This window comes from Macaca thibetana, chromosome 14, assembly GCF_024542745.1.
Source record: "Macaca thibetana thibetana isolate TM-01 chromosome 14, ASM2454274v1, whole genome shotgun sequence".
NCBI classification, from domain to species: Eukaryota; Metazoa; Chordata; class Mammalia; order Primates; family Cercopithecidae; genus Macaca; species Macaca thibetana.
In genome coordinates, this window is record NC_065591.1 from 40439443 (window position 1) to 40462089 (window position 22647).

At 36.1% G+C, this 22647-nt stretch overlaps 1 protein-coding gene across 2 annotated transcripts in view; it reads right to left on the minus strand.

The window, feature by feature from the left end:
• Positions 1 to 22647, minus strand: part of LUZP2 (leucine zipper protein 2) — a 580450-nt gene that overhangs the window by 244134 nt on the left and 313669 nt on the right. The window lies entirely within an intron of this gene.

Here is a 22647-nt window from a genome sequence, read left to right on the forward strand (position 1 = left end):
TTAAAATTCCTCACTAAAGACAAGTATTAGGTATTAAAACAACCAATTCCATAGCCACTTTTCAAAATGCCTAAATCTAAACTCCTTATCTAAGCTTTTGATTATCATCTGAGATTTAATTTGTAATTTCTTTTGGTATGCATCACAGTCAATATAAAAACATAAAAACATTTTAGAAAGATTAAGATCAATATTGTATATAAGAATTAAAATAGATGATTCATTCACAGTACTATTATTTAAATTTGTAATAAATTTGCATTTTGCAATTACATTACAAAAAATAAAGATACAGATTCATTTATAGGAAAATTTGTGTATGGGGGTTTAATTATGAAGAATTGAACACCTTTCTACTTTAAATTAAAGCCAACATTTTTACGACACAGATTCAGTTTCCCATTCTCAACCTAGCAAATCAATACAGTATAGGACATTCTACTTAATAATAATATATTAATAATCAATTTTACTTTCATATTGAGTCTTTAATAACACTGAGAAACTCCTAGCACACTAGGATTTAAATCTCTTCTTGTGAGCATACTAAGCTGTAACTACCATAAGCCATCTGGGACTTTAGCTCTGTGGGTCAATAAAGAAACCATTTGCAAGAGAGGGAGGACTTTCTCTAGAAGTAAAACTTAAAGAAAAAGAGCTATTCTCCATAGAAAATTCATTTCACAGCACAAGGAAAGAAAGCATTTACATATATCAGACAGAAAACTCTTTCATAAAGCCCTCAAGGACCACATACATACTCTCTAGGAATAAAGATGAAGGCTTCTCTTTTATCTTTCTTTTTTTTAATGGTAGAAACCACTTGATCTCACTTGTCATTCATCCCTTCAATACATATTCATGAAGTACCTCTTATGTTCTAGGATCTACACAGGAAAAACAAGGATGAAGAAATAATTTTTCACAGTCCAGTGAACAAGGCAGATACATAAACAAATAATTTCTATTATGTGTCAGAATTATTTTCTACAATGGAAAAGATAGGGCAAAAGAGGAAGTTATTAATTCTTCTGAAAATAAGAAGAGAAAGATGGTGGGAAAGTTTCCACAGAAAATAAGCAAATTTTAACTTACACAATGTATAAATTGGAATTGGGCAAATATAATAATGATTGCTAACACTACCAGTTGCTCACTGTGTACAAGGCACTGTGTTCAGTGCTTTACAAACATTAATAATCTCACTTAATTCTCATAACAGCCACTGAAGAAGGGTGTTGTTATTATTTCCAGTTTGCACATGACAAAATGAGGCACAGGGAAGTTCTGAACTTTGCTCATCATCATGTACCAGATGGTTAGGGTTTGAACATAAGCTTGTGTGATCATTGATCACTATTCTATCCTGCCTCCCAGGTAGAGAAGGGAGGGGCATCTCAGACAACAAACATTCAAAAGCTAGAGGTACATCACCACATTGAGTAATTTAGCATGTATGGAACAAAGACTCTGATATAGTTTGGATATTTGTCCTCACCCAAATCTCCTGTTGAAATGTAATCTCCAATCTTGGAGGTGGGACCTGGTGGGAGTTGTTTGGATCATGGGGGTGGATCCCTCATGAATGGCTTGGGCCATCCTCTTGTTGATAAGTGAGCTCTTGTTCTGAGTTCACACGAGATTTGGTTGTTTCAAAGTGTGTGGCACGACCCCCGACTCTCTTTTTCTCTCTTTCTGTCTTGTTCTCTCTATGCTCCATTCTTGCCATGTGATGTGCCTGCTCCCCCTTTGCCTTCTGCCATGACTGGAAGCTTCCTGAGGCCTCCCTAGAAGCAGATGCCACTATGCTTTCTGTACAGGCTGCAGAACCATGAGCCAATTAAACCTCTTTTCTTTATAAGTTACCTCATTTCAGATAGTTCTTTACAGCAATGCAACAACAGCCTAATACAGGCTCTATTTAGGAAGTGGCAGGAATATAACTGAAGAGAAGAGAGAAGTACCAGACAAGAAGGAATTTGTATTCTGTGCATAATGAGGAAAGAACAGGAAATTATAAGACTCTTGTTCAGGAGATCAGATGGGAGATGATCACTTAATTTAACATGAGAGAATGGTGTCAGTCTGAAATAAAACAGTATCAATGTGGACAAAAGTAATTACCAAGATTCTTAAGAGGAAGAGCAGATAAATTTTAGAGAAAGACTGAATGTGATGAGTAAAGAGGGAAAAGACTAGAGTATGACCCCCATGCATACGGCATGAGTGGCACGGTATTAAGTGCACCACAAACCAGGGCAAAAATGAAAGTTGTTTTCCAAGGAGCCAGATCCTCAGGTTTTCTGCACTTAAGAATTCCATGTGCATCTTTAAGATGTGAATATGCCTAGTGAGCCTGAATGAAAGCATCATCTGTGTACTAGACATTTCTGTGACAGTGGCTGCCACTTTCCTTAATTCCTTGGTTAGGCAACAATATATCATTTGGTTCTCTTTTGCAGTCCAAGAAATAAAACAAACAAACAAAAAACACAAAGCAAAACACACATAATATCTCCCTTCATACCTAATCCTTGCAAACTCACAGGAAGAATCTATTTTCATCTTTTTCTAAGACATTTAAATAGCTTTATTTATGCTATCTTACCAATATTTACATTATGGTATGTGCTAAAGAATAATTTAGCCCTATTTTTAAAGGGCAAAGAGAGGTTAAGTGGCTCTTCTGGGGAATCTGGAAAGAAAAGCTTAGTCGAAAATCAGTTCTTTATGTATAGAGCAACTGGCAAATTGTTATTGATGTTTCAGGTGGCTTGAGTTGTTAGAATATATATTTACTAGTAAACAGTGAGCTGAGAAGCGGAAGTGGAATTGAAGAAGTTTTTTTGTTTTTTTTTTTTTTACAAGATAGGCCCATGTGTTTCTTAATTCACTGTTAGCTTTTCGACTGATCTGTGTTTTCAATAAATAAGGATCTCAAGGTGATACTGAATATCATTGGGGTATTCATAGAAATATGGTTGAAAATGTTTGTTGTGTAAAATTTTATGTTTACATCAAATATCATTCTGCAACGCATCCTCATAACACACAAAAAAATATTTTATACATTTCTACCATCAAATGCCATAGGGAAAGGGTCTAATATATATTGATTTTTATACCCAGGTGAGAAATTCTGATGAAACGCAACAGCCCATATTGTTGATGAAATAATTTTTCAATCTTAGGGTGAGATGGCAAATGATCACTTTGTCTTCCTTCAACCACCTTTTTTGTTTGTTAGTTTTACATAGTTTCTCAGGTTCCCAAACTCACTTGAATTTCTTCCTACCCTCTGGCTATTCCTTCTCAGTTTCCTTGGCTCCATTGGCTGACCTTTGAAAACTAGGGTAGCCCTTGGATTTCTTCTCTGTTTTATCTATACTTACTTCCTACAGATAATCTTATCTAATCTAATCTAGGAAGGACATGATATCTTATCTAATCTAGGCAGGACAAGATAGTTTGGGCTAGAGTGAAATGCCTTGGAATGCTGCATACTGAATGTATTTTAAAGGTAGAACAGCAGAATTTCCAGAAAGATAGAATATGGGATGTGCCTCAGATAACCAGCAAGATTGAAAAAACTACCTATCAGATACTATGTTTATTACCTCAGCGACAAAATAATCTATACATCAAACCTCTGCAACACATAATTTATCTATGTAACAAACTTGCACATGTACTCCTGAAACTAAAGATAAAAGCAAAAAAAAAGAAAGAGAAAAGGAAAAAAAAAGGATTACTCCATGATTTTTGGCTGAAAAAGAAGGAAGATAAAGTTGACATTAACTGTGTCAGATAAGACCGCGATTAGCAAATCCGTGCTAGAAGCGATATCAGAAACTCAGTTTGGATATGTTACATTTCAGAGGCTATTAAAGGTGAGGGTTAGTGTATCATATTGAATTTAAAGAGCAAAACCAGTACAAGTGATATGGAAAATGGAATGAATTGTGTGGATTAAGCTTTTCAGGATTCTGAGGGCTAGTGGAGACATCTATGGAAGTCTATCACTTCTAAATTTGGTGGCTAACCTCAAATCACAGTAGGGCAGAAGGGCTGGCAGTCAGTAAGAAAAACTGGAAGCAAAACAGAGTGAAGCAAGAATAAGATAGAATCTTCAATAACAACCTGAAATCTATGAAAACAAACTAGAAGACATGGGGACAAACTGAGGCCCAAGTTTATTTCTTATTTTCCGTAACCTCAACAGTTCGTCATCAACTCTCAGTTGAGGACTCAGAGAAGTTAAAGAGAAGACCTAATGGGAGCTGTAGGAGCTACAACCTTGTTACTGACGTATCTCCAAAGGATGAGGGCAAATCAGTGACACTGAGCATACACTGTAACAGCAACACTTGGTACCTCTTCAGAGCATAATGGTGGCTGTTTTTCTACAGACGGTCTCACGGCTTACCTTTCACTTCCTTTATGACCTTATTTATTCTTTTAAGGAATTCCCAGATTATCTTTTAAAATTGTAACTCTGCTCTTGACAGTAAATCATTTTTCCCTGCTTTATTTTTGTCCATACCACCTTTTATCTTACAACACACTATATACCTATCTTACTTGTGTATCTTAACTTCTATCTCACCCATGAGGAAGTAAGCTTTATGAGAGCAGGTACATTAACTGTGCTGTTAAATATTGTTTCACATGATAGACAATAATATTTGCCGGACTGAATGGACAAATTCCAGTTTTGCAATTAAATAAAATGGCCTAATATTTTAATTTTTTTTAACCCGGTTATGTGGAATACCTTCCAGAAAGAGTGGCTATTATCTCTATACAGATCCTTGACAACAGATGTGTTTATTTCTTCAATTAGGTTGAGCCATATGTAATTGTTAATCTTTTATTCTTTCTAACCTACAAAAATGGCAATATTCTATGGCTCAACTTATATGCTAAATATGACAGGGAAAATGCATAGTAATCTGGGTAAATATGTGTATAAAATTTACCTGTGTGTGCGTATGTATGTATATGTGTGTCTGGGTATACTGATTTCATTTCTTCTTTGACTTCCTCAGGTTTACAACTATAGTTCCAAATTCTGAAATCCACAAACTAAATGGATACCAGTAACTTCAGTAAAACAAACAAAAAGAAGGCTGTTAACTACCTGGACCACAACTACTCATAAACCTAACCATTCCTCTGCAGCTACATGCAGGTTGAATGCTGTTACTCACTCTTTTAGTGGGGAAAACACAGCTCTGGATTTCACTACACTTCTGTAGCATTATGAGAAGATAATTATTTAATAGCTATATTTACCTATTATAAAACTATATAAAGAAAATTCTAGATAATGTGCCAAGTATTTTTCAGTAGTGAGTAAAGTTTTTCATTTATTCCTTTGTATCATCATAATTCATTTATATAGTGGTCTCCTAAGCAAATCCAACCACTTCCTAATGGAACACACACACACACGTGCACACACACACACACACACACACAAATGCATAAGGAAAAAAAATCTATCCCTTTTTATAGGTGAAAATAGAGAAAAAAAGTTATTTAAAAACATTGTTTAAATTAGGGTTTAAAAACTCCCTCATTTTCAGAAAGTTCATTCTCACACACTTCTCTTCCATTACCCACTCCTTCCCTATATACCTTAAGACTTGGCTATGCCATTCTTATGAAGTCTATTTCTCCACAGACTTAAAGAATGTTCACACTAAGGCAAAGTGAGACTTGCACTTATAGGAGGTATGATGAAGGAGGAAACATGTCCTTGGAATCTGAGGTGACAGATTTAGGTGAGATGCTGAAATGAGAATAGAATGGGATGCTGAACGAGCATGCAGTAAAAAGGAAACTAACTCAATGATCATCTGTGACATTTCAACAAGTTTGTTTCTGCAGGAATTCTGCAAGATAAGGTTATCCCTTCCCACTCCACATGTGAATAACTTGAGATTAATAAAATTACCCAAGCTAATATACATTGTATTTATTATTTATTCATTTGTTAACTTATACTATTTGTTAATTTATATTATTTATTTTGGCAAAGTGATATGAAACAGTTTTAGAATCATACATTTAATCAATTATAGAGCTCACATTGGAATACAGATCTCTTTTGTTATATATTATACATTTCCATATTGCCAGGTGAGCCATGTCATATGTTCTTAATATGAAAATATGACAGTGAACACATATTAATAGCATATTAACAATTCTTGTTTTCCAAATGAACTGACTTCACCTATCTTCCAAAAGAAAATTAAATAACTATAAGTTATTTAAATGTTTAACTCTAATTTAAGCCACAGTAATTCTAAATTGATATAAACTATTTGTTTTTATATTTTAATAGTATTTGATGAATTGGTTATATTATAACTATTGTCATTTTATATAATGAGTTACCTAATCTTGAAACACACACATAGAATTTAAGCTAAAAATATTTTTCCTAATTTTAGAGTTGATAGCTGGGATTTGTTACATGTGACTGTAGTACACCAGGGGTTAAGGACTATAGATATTTAACTACATGTTGCGTAGTGCAAAAGGTAGAGACCAACTTGTACAGTAAACATAATTAAATTTTACAATTAGCCTATGGGCCAGATAGATTTATTCCTGCAATGTGCACTATAAAATAATTCTATATAAGAACTTTAAATAAATCAAAGTATAAAAATTTTAACTTTGAATCTTATAGTTTATCTATACTGGAGAATATAACATTGGGCTTTGGAATATGAAGTTGGATTCAAAAACTTGTTTCTTCAGTTCTACAGATTGGCAGAGAAAAGATTAAATTTTCTCAGCCCCATTTTATCAGAGAACATCTACAGGAAAGGTTGTGTAAGTATTGGAATTTGCCAACCTTCAGAATCTAGTTCATTGCAAATCCAGTCAGAAGCTTAAACAAATAAAAGAAAACATGTTAGTGACCTTCACAGAAGCATGAGCTAAACTTTATTAGAATTTACACTGTCTAAAACCCAAAATATTATTTGAAGTTGTTGGGCTTAAGGACATGATGCTAGCACCTATATTGTTATGATCTGCTTAAATTAATTATTTAAATTAACAACTAACTCATCAATTTAAAATTGGAAGTAATCTTATAAGTCAAAGTGCTGTATAAACTCTAAAATATACCTTATTGTTTTTATTTCTATTACTATTATTTACATTTTATTTCCATTGTGATCAATGTTTTACAATTCCTAGCAATCTGACAATGCAGAATGTAAGTCTCCAACAGAATCACACCCCAAAATAATTAAGAAATGACTTGGATTCTATTTGACAGTGATGCTTTTATTTCTCTTCTGATCTCAGTTCTATCACAGCACAGAGTACAATATCCCCAAAATATGTTACTATGGCAACTGAGAAAGCCAAAGAGCAAGATGGTCTCCCTGACCTTCCTCCACTTTTTTATGGGAAGCATGGTCATAAAAAAAATTCTCTGACCTAGCTTGCCTGAAAGTAGGTCATAAGACCCTCATTCTAGAGGAGTTATTTCCCTTACTAGGAAAGACTTAATGCTACACAGAGAGGCCAGCATGAATCTGAATGAACAGGACTTGCTGAATCTCTCCACACACCCATAATTCATTATCATAAACTACCCTTTCTTTTTTGTCCAATCACATTTCTACACAACTATCCATTCTTTGTCAAACCCGAGCACAAAAACAGCTGTCCCTGGATCTTTATTTCTGTAGCCTCTTGTGCTATGTAAAACTTTGTTAAATAATTTGTTTGACCTGCCTTTTCTTTTTTTTTTTGACATGGAGTCTAGCTCTGTCACCCAAGCTGGACTGCAATGGTGCGATCTCAGCTCACTGCAACCTCTGCCTCCCGGGTTCAAGTGACTCTCCAGCCTCAGCTCCCCAAGTAGCTGGGATTACAGGTGCCTGCCACTATGCCTGGCTCATTTGTATTTTTAGTAGAGACGGTGTTTCACCATGTTAGTCAGGCTGGTCTCAAACTCCTCACTTCAGGTGATACGCCTGCCTTGGCCTCCCAAAGTGTTGGGATTACAGGTGTGAACTACTGCAACCGGCCTTAACCAGTTTTTTTAAAAATCAGCCATGATCCTTACAATGAGTGAGGAAAAGATATTACTTTTTCCTCCCATTGTAACGACCTATAATCAGAGGGTGCCATGGTCTGAAGTATCTAGACCATATTGCTCTTTTTTATTATTATTTTTTTTTTTTTGTGGATGTTCTTTGAGGGATAGTAAATAAATTGGTTTGCCCTCTGATGTGATTGATAAAACTGTTAATAAACTAACCCTTTCTACTTCATTTTCTGATTTTTTGATTTTTTTTTGTTGGCAACCCCTCTTCTCCAACCAACTTATATGTGATTCCATAGAAGTCGGTAAAAGGAGATTATTTTATCAGAGTTATCCCTCTGAGGAGAGAACTAAGGCTTTTAATAGTTAAAGACTGTCTGAGGTAAACTATTCTCTATTCAAAAGTCTTGTTTCAAGAAGCAAAAAGAATAAAAACTCTTGGAATAACTGATAGAAATAACAGGAGAACTTTATCAACAGGATTGTAAATAACTGGGAACTAACTATTTGAGTCCACTTTGACTTACCTCTTTTCACATACAAATTCCAAGTTTACCTTCCCAATCTCCTTTTTCTTTACAGTGAGTATTTTATTTTTATAAATTTACTACCAACATGAACTGAATGCTCCTCATTTGTAAAAATAAGCAATTGAGTTTTATTGGTGAATCCCACATAGAGCACTGATCCTATAAAATGCTTCAGTAATTTAAGGGTTGATGGTGAGTATAGTTTACAAAAATGGTGAGTACAGTTTACAAAAATGTGCACAACGTTGATGATGAAGTCATAAACAAACTGGCAATAGTGAAGGCTGATTAGTAACATATATCAAATTCCGTGATGTAAATATTACAATGCCGAATTTCAAGCTACCATCAACTTAACAACTGATTCACAAAATTCCCAAATATTTAACAATTAACATTTACCGAGTGGTAAAAGCCAACTTCAACACATCACTGTATGTTCCTACCCTGAAGCTACACATTTACCAATGATAAAATAAGAAAAGTCCTGGAATGTAACCTGACTTTTTATCCCCAAGATTTTTGACCATTAAATACTTTTTATAGACTAACATCAATACAATATACTTTTACAAGTAATATTCCTGGTCTCTTCATGTCTTCCAACCCTAGTATTTCAAAGCAAGCCAGGCCAACATCTAGCTCCTGCATTTCTTTGCAACAGGCTTTCTGCCAAGACACACTTTTCTTGCTTATGTTGCAGGACAGAAATGTGGAATCAAAACTCCTGCAATAAGCCTTTGGCCAATATTTAAGAGGAGTCTTACAATGTCATCCAAAAATTTCTGTAGGATGATTAACCTCCATCATCCTTAACTGGCTGCCTTCCCTTTCTTGTTTTACTTCTCCATTACTCCGCTGCCGTGAATTCCTTTTCCCAAACTACTTAGTTTGAATTTTTTGTCTCAGGTGAAATCCAACCTAAAACAAACAGTTGAGAAAACGATGGGCTAGAAAATCTCAATGACCACGCAGGGCTCTAATTTTCAAAGATTAAAATACTTCCAGTGATATTTCTGACATTTTCCGGCTGAAAACCTCCAGTACCATTTATGATGCTTAGCTTATGTAAGTCAACACACAGATTTCTGCTGAACAAACTTTTAGGGCAAATCCAAGAGAATGATGGCCAAGGAAAGAGTATGAAGTAAAGAGGGTGCTTCTGGCCAGGCACAATGGCTTACACCTGTAATCCCAGCACTTTAGGAGGCTGAGGCAGACAGATCACTTGAGGTTAGGACTTTGAGACCAGCCTGGCCAACACGGTGAAACCCTGTGATATGGTTTGGCTGTTTCCCCACCCAAATCTCATATTGAATTGTAACTCCCACAGTTCCCACGTGTTGTGGGAGGAACCCGGTGAGAAGTAATTGAGTCATGGGGGTGGGTCTTTCCCGTGCTGTTCTCGTGATAATGAATAAGTCTCACTAGATCTTATGACTTTAAAAATCAGAGTTCGCCTGCACAAGCTCTCTTTCTTTGCCTGCCACCATCCATGTAAGATGTGACTTGCTCCTCCCTGCCTTCTGCCATGATTGTGAGGCCTCTCTAGCCATGTGGAACTGTAAGTCAATTAAACTCTTTTTCTTCCCAATATTGGATGTGTCTTTATCAGCAGCATGAAAACAGACTAATATACCCTGTCTCTACTTTAAAAAAATAAAAATAAATAAAATTAGTTGGGTGTGGTGGCACATGCCTGTAATCCCAGCTACTCAGCAGCCTGAAGCAGGACAATTGATTGAACCCAGGAGGCAGAGGAGTTGCAGTGAGCCAAGATTGCACCATTGCACTCCAGCCTGGGCAACAAAGTGAGACTGCATCTCAAAAATAAGTAAATAAATAAAGAAGGTTCTTCTCAGAAGATTCAGGACATGCTACCCCAAAATATATCTCATGGCATCTGAAGAGACAGCAGAAGCAAGAAGGTCCCTCTGACCTTCACCCTCCCTTCTCCCCTGAAGCAGGCTATAAAAGAATTTTCTGACCTTTCTCTAAAACAGGGCATGAGACTCATTTCAGAAGTAGCCCTCCTATATCTGGAGGAAATGAACATCTTTATTCTCTAAGATACGGAGATGCTAAGGTGAATCTGAACAAACAGGCCTGTCTAAGTTTACTCCAATTTGTTACCATTAGATCATCTATATTTGTCTTCCAATCATACTTCTGCAGGGCTGTCTATACAAGTAAACAAACCTCTCTTTTTCTTTGGTTCTTTGTTTATGAAGGTTCCTGTGTCAGTAAAACTTATTAAATAAATTGGTGTGTTTTTCTCTTGTTAATATGTCTTTTATTATAGGAATACCTTCCATGAACTTCAGGATGGGTTAGGAAAAGATATGTTTTCTCCCCTGAAATTTCTATAACATTCCTACCTTTGATGGAGTAACTAGAAATGTAGGCTTTATCTGAATTTCCTAGATGGCTACTGCCTCCTCAATTTGCAAATACTTAGCCTGTTTTTTTGTCTCAGTGAATTTGTGATATAATAAGAAAAATGTATTTGGTCTTTGTGCCTGATTCCTGGCACAGAGCATCTAAGAGATAAATTAGTGTGAACATTGAAATAAATTGTAGACACTTAGTGTCCACAGAAAATTAGAAAATTGCTAGTGGAAACCCCATATATTTGGTTTCGCAAGTGTTAGGAGTAAAGAAACAGTTATTCCTAGTTTTGTTTTGTTTTGTTTCCTTTCTGGCGCTTGCTTGTTTGTACTTCAAAGCCTCACTGTCTTATTCTAATCTCTTGATGTTTCCGGTTTGATCACTATCTAAGAAAAACTCACTTACCATAAGTTCTTCCAATTCACCTTCAACATAAGAAAGAAATACTTTTATATAAATCCAGTTATTGTGCCACTTACTGACAAGTTACCATACAGTGTGTCAGTCTTCCATATATTATTTAATTTAGTGCATATGAAAAGTTTGGGATCATACTGGGTTTGTCTTTTCATAACTGGCTTATTTAACTTAGCATAATGTTCTCTAAGTTCATCATGCTGCAGCATATGTCAGAATTTCTTTTCTTCTTAAGGCTGGATAATATTCCACTGTATGATATGCCACATTTTGTTTATCCATTCATCTGTCAGTGGACACTTGGGTTGTTTTCACATGTAGCTGCTGTGAATAATGTGCTATAAACGTTGGTGTATGAATATCTTTTTGAGACTCTGCTTGCAGAAAATTTGGATCATTTGGAAACTCTATTTTTAGAATATTTTCCACAGCAGCTGTACCACTTTAGAGTGTGCAAGGACTACAGTTTCTCCACATCTTGGCTAAAACTTGTTATTTTATGTGTTTTCTGTTGTTCCTTTTTGTTTTTGGTAGTAGCCATCCTAAAGGATGGCTAATGGGTGTGAAGTAGTATCTCATTTTGATTTGCGTTCCCATAATGATAAGCATCTTCTCACCAGCTAGCTACTTAGCCATTATATATCTTATTTGGGGAAATATCAATTCATGTCTTTTGCCTATTTTTAAATCAGATTTTGGTTGTTTGAGTTTAGAGAGTTCTTTATATTCTAGATATTAATCCCTTGTCAAATATATAATTTGCCAATATTTTCTCCCATTCTGTGGGTTACTTTTTTACTCTGATGATATTGTCTTATATGTGATATGTCTTAGTCTGTTTTTGATGCTATAACAAATACCACAGACTGGGTAATTTATAAATGATAGAAAGTTATTCCTCAGAGTTCTAAAAGCTGGGAAGTCTAAGGTAAAGGATCTGGGAGATTCAGTGTCTGGTAGAAGAAGGAAAAAGGATGAGGATGATCCCATTAATGGAGGAGGAGTACTCACGACTTAATCACTGTCCAAAAGGCCCCAACTCTTAAAACTATCATACTGGGTATTAAGTTTCAACATGTGAATTTTACAGACTCACACATTCAAGCCATAGCAAGGTACATACAATAGTCAAAATCATAGAGACAAATAGAAGAGTGGTGGTTGCCAGGGACCTAGGGGAGATGGGGAATGGGGAGTTACTGTTAATACACTTAGAGTTTCAGTTTTGCAACATGTAAGAAATGATGAAAATGAATGGTTTTGATGGGTTCACAACATTATGAGTATATTTAATATTTATGAACTGTGCAATTAAAAATGATATACAAGGTAAATTTTATCTTATGTGTATTTTAGCAAATTTTTTAAATTAAAAAAAAAAGTGGCAGTGATATCTGTTAAAACAGACCATAGAAATCCAACATAAATGTGTCTATACAGTCACCAAAACTCATGTAGTAGAATGTTCTTCATGGCAGTATCTTTCATAGTCCCAAACTGGAAGCTACCCAAATACCTATCAATAGAGGAATGGGTAAATATGGTATACACACAGGATAAAATGCTATGCAGCAAGGTGAACAAGCAAACTATATCATAGCTAACCATATGGCTGGATCACACAAATATAAATGCTGAGTGAAAAGAGCCAGATATAAAGTACTGCATATTGTATGAGTCTAATTAAATAAAATTTGAAATAGGCAAAATTAACCTATACTGTTAGAAGTAAAGATAGTGGTTACCTTTGATGGGTAATGGCTGAAGGGAGGATTAGGGAGATGTCTTATTTTGGTAATGTAGTAACGTTTGGAATATATGCACAGTACATGAATGTCCTCAGTTTCAGAAAATCATTAAACATATGTACATATGCGTACTCTTCATACATACATGTTTTATTCAAAAAATCAGTTTAAAAATTTTGGGATAGATGTTATTAAGCCCACTTGCAAATGAGAGAACAAGCTCATAACTGTTCAGTAATTTTTCAAAATTGGGACAGCTATTAAGTGGTAGAGCCAGGTGTGTACCTAAAATCTAGGATGCTGTCATTAGATTACACTCTTCCTTATATTAAGAAAAAACAATAAATAAAGTTAGGAAACTTTTGCCTACATCCCACACTAGACTATTATTGTCTAAATGATAATACTGTCAGACTATTATTGTCTAAATCCTTATAAATTTCTTTTAACAAACATTCAAGTTAGCATTTTCCTAATCTCCTTAGTGAAGCAATATGGAGTCATGATAAGAATTTTCCTAGATCTCTTTTTCATTAACTTTGTTTCTTTGGATCAATACTAAGCCTTGTTTATAAAATAATAATCACAATAAAGTAGTAGTAATGTCATGTATTTCATAATATTATAGCATTCATATAAATAAATATCTTTAAAATGATTAACACTATTTCCTCCGAACACAATATATCACCAAAACCTGGAAATTACTATTATTAGCGAACATCTGACCACTGGAAAACCTGAATAAAACATGTCTTTAATGGAGCACTCAGAAAGCTTTGAGAATGAATTGAATGTTGGGGTTGCAGAGTCAGGCAGCTTGATTCCCAGAAAAAGGAGATGATATTCCCTCACCGACAATGATTTTTAAATTTACCCCTGCTGAGAATATTTGTAGAAATTCTTTTATTGGCACCTCTTTAAAGTGATGGGTTATACGTTGATTCAGCAGGATCGGCATTCCCCCATCCTACTTGAACCCTCAGGGAAAACTGTTTTCAAAATTAAGGTCATCTTAGCAAATTTCCACTTTTGAGCTAGGCACAATTAAGACTGAAACAAAAACAGACTTCATGATGTAACATGAAATGGAAGAAGTTTAGGGAGGTTAATCTACTTTGCACTTTCGCTACAAATTAAAATAGTTTGTTCTGGTGGAAAACTCAAATGGAACATAATAACTTTTGGACATATATTTGCCACAAAAGTGTACAAATAAAATAGGTTCCAATGAAACAAAACAAACAAAACAAACAAAAAAAAATGCCATTTGCAGGGTTTTAGAAAAAATTCTAGGGCAAGCAAATGCGAAGGAGGAATTTGTTTATCTTTCTTATGCTTTCTTAACTTTCAACCTGACCTTATAGCAAAATTTACATGATTTTCCTAGTGTGTTTTAAATAAAGTTCCAGAGAAAAAAATCTCGCCCAGCGCTGCTCAGTCTCCCATTAGACACAACAAATTAGAGATGCATGAGGAAGATGAGTGAGGATATGACCTGGAAAGCATTTCGCCCTCCCTGAGTTTTATGGTATTTTTTTTTTTTTTTTTTTTGAGTTAAATGATACCCGTGTGAATGTAATGCGGGAGGTTGACCTGACATTCACTATATCTCTGCACATGCTTATACAGGGAACTCAGTAAACTCTGCTCAAACTGTTGTCCTGCATCTAATCTGTTTTGCAATTCTCAATAGTGACAATTTCATATACCCAGGTGGTTTTGTTGACTGTATCAAGTTTCAAGTTCGTGCTAAGCTATATCACTGACACCACAGCCCTACACAATGTGACACACAGTCTAGCATGGCAAGGCAGGAGGAGAGGGCCACAGCGTTTTTCACGAGACTCTCCCAACTAAGTCTCGCCAAGAATTCTGCAAGAGAAAAAGCTTGTCCATTATCACCTTCAGATAATCACTTGTGTGTATAGAGAGTGTATAGGAGAAGGAAAATGAAATATTCTCTCTTCCCAGCATCCAAGCCTAAAAAGACAAGGGTAGGGGTGGGTGAATAGCAAATTATGGGGAGGAAGACAAAGGACTGAGAGAGCTGCTGAAATGCTCTAAAATGTAATTAAAGAGATCAAATCTACACTTTGCCTTGCTTTACTTCCAATGATGTTTAGGATTGTTTTGTCCTTTAGCTAAAAGAATTAAGCACTTTTATTAAAATTATCATTTATTGCAGCAATCAATCAGCAAGATATTCTCAATGCCTAAACTTAAGGGAATATTAATTGTGATTAATTATTTTTCTGATAGAAAAAATATTACTACTACTGAAGTATTACTTTTCTATTCTAGTAGTAATTTCCACTGCCAGGAACTAAAATCATTTCCCCATATTTGACTTAATATCTACAACATTACTTTTTTTTTTTTTTTTTTTTTTTTTTTTTGAGACGGAGTCTGGCTCTGTCGCCCGGGCTGGAGTGCAGTGGCCGGATCTCAGCTCACTGCAAGCTCCGCCCCCCGGGTTTACGCCATTCTCCTGCCTCAGCCTCCCGAGTAGCTGGGACTACAGGCGCCCGCCGCCTCGCCCGGCTAGTTTTTTGTATTTTTTAGTAGAGACGGGGTTCCACCATGTTAGCCAGGATGGTCTCGATCTCCTGACCTCGTGATCCGCCCGTCTCGGCCTCCCAAAGTGCTGGGATTACAGGCTTGAGCCACCGCGCCCGGCCAATATCTACAACATTACTAGGAGATAGCTATTATTATTTATCACCTTTTTCAGATGAGGAAACTGAAGCTCAAGATGCTAGGTGAGTTTACGCTAGTTATGAAGTTGGTGTTTAGCAGACCTAACACATGAACTCACTTTTGCCAGACCTAGAACAAAGAGCTAGAACCTCTCCAGGGAAAAAATGTGAAGTCAGATGTCCTGGTTTGCCTTTTTTTTTTTTTTTTTTTTTTTTTTTTTTTTGAGACGGAGTCTCGCCCTGTCACCCGGACTGGACTGCAATGGTGCGGCCTCGGCTCACTACAACCTCCGTCTCCCAAGTTCAAGCAATTCTCCTGCCTCAGCCTCCAAGTAGCTGGGATTACAGGTGCCTGCCACCACGCCTGGCTAATTTTTTTTTATTTTTATTTTTTAGTAGGGACAGGGTTTCACCATATTGGCCAGGCTGGTCTCGAACTCCTGACCTCGTGATCCCCCTGTCTCGGACTCCCAAAGGGATTACAGGCATAAGCCACCACGCCCAGCCCGTTTGAATTTAATAGCTGTAGAAGTTGTACTGGTTTCTTCCTCCTATGTGTTACTCAGTTTTCTCTACATATTAAGGTAGTACTTTCTTACCCATGGGAATCCTTTGATAACGGAATGAGTGCATGTCTATTCATCAGCACATAATGAATAATGTGCTAGAACATCAAAAGGTTTTCTTGTTTGTTTGTTTTTTGAGAAGGAGTCTCACTCTGTCCCCCAGGTTGGAGTGCAGTGGCGGCATCTCGGCTCACTGCAAGCTCCGCCTCCCGGGTTCACGCCATTCTCTTGCCTCAACCTCCCGAGCATCTGGGACCACAGTCGCTCCCCACCTCGCCCGGCTAATTTTTTTCTATTTTTAGTAGAGACGGGATTTCACCGTGTTAGCCGGGATGGTCTCGATCTCCTGACCTCGTGATCCACCCGCCTCGACCTCCCAAAGTGCGGAGATTACAGGCGTGAGTCACCGCGCCTGGCCTAGAACATCAAAACTTTTATTTAGCGTCACTTATGTTCAGATGATGACAATGATAATGGAGGAGCAGAAAGAGAAAATGACAGTGAGACACAGTGCTTCTAGTATCAAACAGCTTTCTCTACAGTGAGTGAAGCTTCCACTACCGTAATAAAACTGAGCTTGTAAATTTTGTGTGCCTCAAAAACTCCTTTTCTCTTAGTACCAATGTTGAATACACAGTAAGGAAGCTCACCCAGCCAAAAGAAATCCAACTATTCTGTGAACTCTTTGCGCTGGTGGCACTGCTTTGGCCACCATTGCCCAATGCACACAGCATTGTTTCTGCAGGAAATACATCTTGAGTTCACTCCAAAAGCCAGACCTGCGGCTGCTCCTTTCCCGTATGTCAACTCTCCCACTGGCTCTAGGGAATCCCTTCTCCTCTCTTAATGGCAAGCAAGGGGAAGCAGGAAGTTGAGCATGCAAGATAGACAGTCCTAGTCTCCTACAGCCTATACGCCTATTCTGCAAAGATAATTCTGCGCTTTCCATCTGATGTCTCTAGACTAAATGCCCCTTATGCACTCTGATTTGGTATTGCACACAAGGCAGATGGGAACTTAGTGGGCTCCTCCCCCTTGTGGCAAAAATATATTGCTAGTTTTTCAAATTAACCTAATATAAAAGGATTGTAGTGGCTCACGCCTGTAATCCCAAAGACTTGGGAGGCTGAGGTAGGAAGATGGCCTGAGGCCAGGAATTAGAGATCATGCTGAGCAACAATAGTGCTTCTCTATCTCTAAAAGCAATAAAAACATAACTTGGCATGGTGGTGTGTGCTTGTAGTCCCAACTACTTCGGAATGAGGTGGAGGAATCAAGACTGCAGTGAGCTATGATCTTACCACTGAACTCCAACTTGGGCAAAAGAGTGAGACCCCACCTTCCAACAGATAAATACATTGGAAAAACAAAACAAAACAAAAAAAAAACATGAAATATAAGATGTCCCTAGCTTGAAAGAAAGCAGCTAATTATATTTCAAATTTAAAATAAATACATAAGAAACCAAGCACACAAAACATAGTATTGTGCATTTTACAGAGCATAAGAGCCAAAAAAAGGACTTCTTTTTTAAAACACAAAACAAAAGAAAATTAAAACCAAACTCGATCATTATATATTTGGAAAATTTTTCCTTTTCTTGAAAACTTTCAAGAAAAAGAATTTCAAGAAAAAAAATTTCAAGAAAAAATGTTTCCTTGTATTTTTCTTAGTATCACGTCAGACATGGCCTCTAATTATTTTCTCTCACAAATAGTGAAGGTTTTAAAATTCCTTGAAAACAGTAAATGAGGAGAAATTGCAGCTTGGTAAAGTGTACTCAACTTCTGTCCATAACCCACATTAGCATCTTGCCAGCAGATTTATAAAAGAACTTTGTCAATAAATAGAACTCCTAAACTATGTCAGCTGTTTCATAGATTTTTCTGGCGTGAATCCTAAAAGTTGTTATCTTAGCAATAGGAAATGGAGATGCTAGTGACAAAGTGTTTTTCCCTAAGCTATCCTGTATGAATAGATGGGGAGCATCTTTATTGTAGACTGGCAGGTGTATCACCAGGAGGCAGGTTTTCTGTGGTCTGAATCTGGCTTAGATACTCATTTGCTCTGTGACCTTGTACATCATTCTTAAAGTCCTTGAGTTACAGTTTCTCCACATGTAAAATGGGAGGGATAATTATGTCCCTTGCAAAATTGTTTCTAGGAAAATGAGATTATTGACATAAAAGCAAATTCATAGTGTTTGCCAAACATTAGGTATTCCAGAAAAGGTTATTGCCATCATCATCTTCCTGACATCACATCAATTGTGGTTTTCAGAATTTCTACCACCCTTGGATAATCAAACCTAATTATAAATCCTGAGTCAAATCACTCTTATTGCAGGATATCATGTGTTTGACTATTCAGAATGCTTCTCTATTACATATCATAATGTGATAGTGATAAGGGCTAACAGTTATTCAGTTCTTACTATCTTATGTGTTTGATACATATTAATTCATTTAATTCTGACCACAACCCTACAGATTTAGCACTCTTACTTTCTCCCTGTTATTCATGCAGGATTGACGCTGGCAGTATTTGAATTACTTGCACAAGGTCACACAGCTAGGGACTGATGAGCCAAAATTTGAACATAGATGTTCTGACTGGAAAGCCTGAACCCCTGTCCACCTTGCTTTGTTGTCTCCAAACCTAGCCCTCCTTCCTTAATATAGGGATTGTTCACTGAACAAAATAAAACATGAATATGCAGAGAGTTTCCACTGTTAATAAGGGCGATTTATTTTATCTGTGTATCCACGTAATACATTAAGCTAAGCTTTGCTAAATTTGTACTTCAAAACCAACAAAAAACTTGTGTACTATCTAAATTACACCAAGGGTGAAGCAATACTTCACTTAAAAATGTATTATATGGGCCGGGCGCGGTGGCTCACGCCTGTAATCCCAGCTCTCAGGGAGGCAGAGGCGGGAGGATAGCTTGAGCCCAGGAGTTCGAGACCTGCCTGGGTAATATAGCGAGACCCCGTTCTCCACAAAAAGGAAAAAAAAAAAAAAAAAAAAAAAAAAGACAAAAAAAAACATTATTATATGATCTGCATTTTTAATTTTTAAAGACGTTCAGTCCAATTAGACCATAAGAACATTGAATCTGACCAGAGTTCACCAGTAGTCTTATCACAAGCCAGCCCTGGTATAAACCTTCTGAACCTCTTCTCTCACTTTATTATTGTTTTCTCTTTGGCTTTTTCCTCTATCCCTTGCTCCGGCATACATACACATGCGCGCGCGCGCACACACACACACACACACACACACACAGAGATTATTATTACAACACAAAATTATAATTGTAGTTTATATGACTTTTTTATGAGCAACCTATATAAATTGAAAAGGCAATTACAAGTTGTTTGTGGTTAATAATAATGTTACGCCTCTTGCCAACAAAACCAAGAACACACTATAGTTGGAAGAGTGGCGGAGAATAGAGGAAAGTAGAACATGCTAAACATAGAAAACTCTAATCAGGTTATTCAATAGGACTAACCCATGTGATTTCAGAAGAACAGAACTTGCTCTGCATATGCCATTTGCTTAAGGTCTTGAAAGCCCCAGAGCAATTTTACCCCTAAAACATATACCCTTGCTTGTTCAGCAGGTTATTCACCAAATTGTGCTTCAGATAAATTCCGGCTGGGTCCAAAATTCAAATTTGCACTCAAAAAGCAAAGTTGATTGTTTATTTATTTATTATTAATTTATGCTACATTTGAGAACACTCAAAATAAGTTTATACAGTATCTAAAGATGAAACTGTCATCTGTGGAAGGAAACGGATCACCTGAGAAGTTCTTGGACAGTGGAGTAGGGAGTTTGGTTCATAACCACTTACAGTCACTGAAACAAGATCACAGTTACTACACACCAGTGCTCTCTATTGACAGCTAGGATTAGCAGGCAAGTGCACATCTCAGTGAGGTGCATAACAGTGAAGTACTTGGAAACAAGAGATTGATAGCAAGTCATATCATCTTACTATAAACTAGGGTTCTGTGTTTTCCTTTAGCTCTCTAATCTCAAGACTAAACCCAAATTACACAAGCACACTCTAAAAACAGAAGAGAGGAACTGTGGGATACTGACATGCTAACAAAGCAACAGAGGAGAACCTTGTAAAACGCTCAGGTTTGGGAGTTACATCTGCTTTAGTTGTGAGATTTGTACTAATTTCCATAAATTCTCAGGGCCTTTGTTTCTTCATCAGTGAAATGAGCCCAGTACCTTAATTTTTGCATGGCTATTAGGAGAATCATATGTAATAAAACTCATTAAAATACTCTAAAATGCATTCCCTTCACAGTTGTTCATTATTATTGCTATTTTCCTTTTCTTTTTATTTCTCATACTGTTTTAATGCTGTAGGAATCAGATATAGTCAGTGAATAAATAGTGAACTTTCCAAACATGAAGATAAATATTGCAATGTTGACAATTTGCCAGTTTTTCTCTAGGTGGAGTAAAAAGTAAACGGAAAGGAAAAAAAGTGTTTCTGAAGATCTAAAATCATTGATATATAATAAGAATAATGACAAATTGTACAAAATGAAAAAGGTCATTAATAATGTTTTAATCAATACATGTATATTGTCCATATGATTACTATGTTAGTGGTTATGAAACAAACATAAATAATTATGAGCTGTCTTATCAGTAAAATAGAACATTTTGGAAAGTGAAGTGTGTTAAGAAGTTAAGGAACTATGTTTGAATTCTACTTTGCAAGTGAGTTTTAACAGTATTTAACTTCCATCTGCCCTCTACCTTCAACACAAATAAATACCAAATTAAGATGTTATTCATGGCCAAATGATCTCAAATTCACTTAAACATGAAAGCTTATAATTCTTAAAATTAACTACCTTGTTAACAAGGTTATTTTGAATGTCATATTTATTCTTCTATTTGACTGATGATATGGTATCTTATATCTTTTATTTGCAAGTACACACTTCATTTCAGTCTTGAAAGAAACTTATGAGAAAATAAATTAGAAATATTATTTGTATTATATGTAAAAGAAAGGCAAACTTGACATAATCCGCAAAAGGAAACCTTTCATTTGTCCACTTGTAGCACACAAAATCATTTTAATCCATAACCAATTTATATAGCCACAGCTTCTGTCTCATTCTAAAGTGTCGGATATCAAAATATATACAAATACTTAGCTTATGTGTTTTAATAAGCTAAATATTTAATGGCTTAGGAGTCTGAGGTTGGGGTTTTAATTTTCCTTTTGTTTGCTATATCTCTTGATTCCACATCAAGGAATGGCAATCACAGGAATGGCAATCACAGCCATTCTCAAATGCATGCTATTGGACACCATCGGGATTAGGAGTAAAGATGAGCAGAGACTGCACACACTCATTCTCCACTATTGGAACACAAACTTTAAAAAGTAAGAAACTCATCTCTGCACATAAAGAGTAGTATGCCATGTGCGAAGTACGTGCAGTACATAGAATATCACAGTAGAAAATGTGGAGTCTTACATTGTGCAATGAACCCTCGGATTTTTGTTATCTGCTTGGTCAAGGTTTAATGGCACTTCCTTCTAAAATCTGTATAAGTTAGATAAGCAGATCTGACAAGTCTAACAAGGCCAGGCTCTTTAGTTAGATTCTTAATGTTCTATTTAGGATCAGTTGGAGATTTTTACATTTTAAAGGCATTATATTTATCTACCTGTTACTTGAAATGAGAAACACAAGGTCAGGCTAGGGAAAATAGATCCTAGTATCTTCTCAGACTCAATATTAGAAAGATTACTTTTCTGACTTTCTATTAACAATTGGTTAGTCAGAATACAAAAGATAAAGAAAAATGTATGTAAATATAACTCTTTTGTGAGTAGGTTTTGAAAAAGATAAAATCTCTCAAGACAGCTAACAGAAGCATGTTAAAGCAGTTGCTGTTTTCTAAGAACGGTTTAATAGGTGAGATTGAGGGAATGATACAGAAAAAGACTTATGAGTAATTGCTAGTCTCTTACAGACAAAAACATTGACCAAGACTGCCTTAATATTTCCCTCATGACTAAAAAGCCGCCTATCTTTTGTTTTAGTAGAGTTGAGATCAACTTTGTTCTGTCCTCTCTCCCTTATTGTGGTAGCCTCATATAAAGAGCAGTATAATTTTGTCTGGTGCAATTTTTCTTTGGCAAGATTTAGTCAGACTTTTCTTTTT